Source organism: Macaca mulatta, chromosome 8 (genome assembly GCF_049350105.2).
Source record: "Macaca mulatta isolate MMU2019108-1 chromosome 8, T2T-MMU8v2.0, whole genome shotgun sequence".
In the NCBI taxonomy this organism is placed as follows: Eukaryota; Metazoa; Chordata; class Mammalia; order Primates; family Cercopithecidae; genus Macaca; species Macaca mulatta.
The window spans coordinates 130,227,887-130,229,565 of NC_133413.1; positions in this window are offsets into that span (position 1 = coordinate 130,227,887).

A 1,679-nucleotide genomic window follows, 5' to 3' on the forward strand; every position below is an offset into this window, starting at 1 on the left:
GCAGGAAGGAAACGCGGCTTCCCGGGGGGCGGTCTCGGCGGAAGCTCGCAGGGCAGAGCTGCGACCCGGCGAGTTGGGACACGGATCCCTCGCCCACCCTTTCCGCTGTGCCCTTGCCCGCCCCGCATCCTATCTTCAGCCTTGGTTTCCAGCCGATGCTCCCATTTCCTCGCCGTCCACATTGTCTCATCTTCCGCCAGTGGCAGGCACTGTGATAACCACTTGGCACGTATAATTCCATGAGCCCGTTGCCACAACCCTGTAAGGTGGTCCCTTGGTCATTACCTTTTGCTAGTGAGGAAGCAGGCTCCTTGCTCGTGATGGCAGAGCCAGGAGGTAACAGAGTCTGACTCCAGCTTAGTCGACTGTGGCTCCAAAAGCTTCCTGCTAGGTTTTGTGCAAATAACCCATGCTTGGGAGCCAGGCCCTGAGGAGTATCTCACTTCTTTGGGCCAGGGCACCATCATATCTGGAGACAACGGCGAGACTAGTCTATTCGTTGAATACCTAGTGTTAACCAAAAAGTGACTGATGCAGGTCTCGTTCAATAGAGGTTGATTTAACCAAGGTTGAGGACGCACCCGAAGGGAAAAACACAAGTCACAGGAGCATCTGTGACTTGCACATTTTCCAAAGGTTTGGGGAACTTCAGTATTAAGAGTTTTAAGAGAAAAGGTTTTCACTATGCGCACATACATGGATTGCTTGCAACAGCATAATGTGTAAACTTTCCTAGAGGTGCTTGCAGACTCATTTAGGGCCCTGGCTGTCCCTGAGAGCTAAAATAGTCTGGGAGAAATCACTTTACAGATGGTGACCTCCTACTAGTTAGTGCAAATCAGACCTTGCTTGAAGTGAAAGAAAGTGTTGGGTAAGGTGTTGAATTCAAAGGATGTGAGCAGGCATTTTTTTCAACTCTTGGGTAAAATGATATGAAAATACCAGAGTAGGTCATCCCAGGAGTCTGGGCAGTGCTTTCACTGGTGGTGGAAAGGTTGGCTCATGTGACCTACTTCTTCACTAGCCTCTTTTAAAACATCTGAATGCATAGGAATTCGGTGGAATGAAATCCTGAAAGTGAAAGTGGTTGCCTGATGAGAAGTTATTATTGAAGAGAATCAACCATTGTAGTTGCCCTATTAAATGGGAAACATTCCCTACAACTAGAAGCAGTGTCAACTAGAACCCTGACATTTACATCAGACAGGCATGGCTGGGAATCCCAACTCTCTTCAGAACTGTGTGACCTAAGGCAATTTACCTAATTTCTCTGAGTACAACTTCCTTGTCGATAAAAAAGGAGATAAGACCTACATTCTAAAATGCATGGCTGCTTAGTAAATGGCAGCAGTTCTTTTTGTTTTTATGTATTAATTCATTATGAATTTAATTTCCAATTAATGATATGAAATTATTGCCATTAATTTGATATTCTGGCAGGGAGTTGGACCTGGGTTCCTCTCATAAGACAAAATGATGATAGTTTTTATTAATTCATTCTTTAAAATTATGTTAATACGTTTTTCTAAAGTAAGAAATTTTCTGTACCTTTTCAAAAAATGCTTGAAGCTGGCTTAATCATTCATCTGGTAGCAGGAAAAACTATTCTTTATCAGGTAAAAAAAAGAACTGTTATAATAAATTTCAAAAGTTCTGTTCATGAGAACGGAATCAGTTAA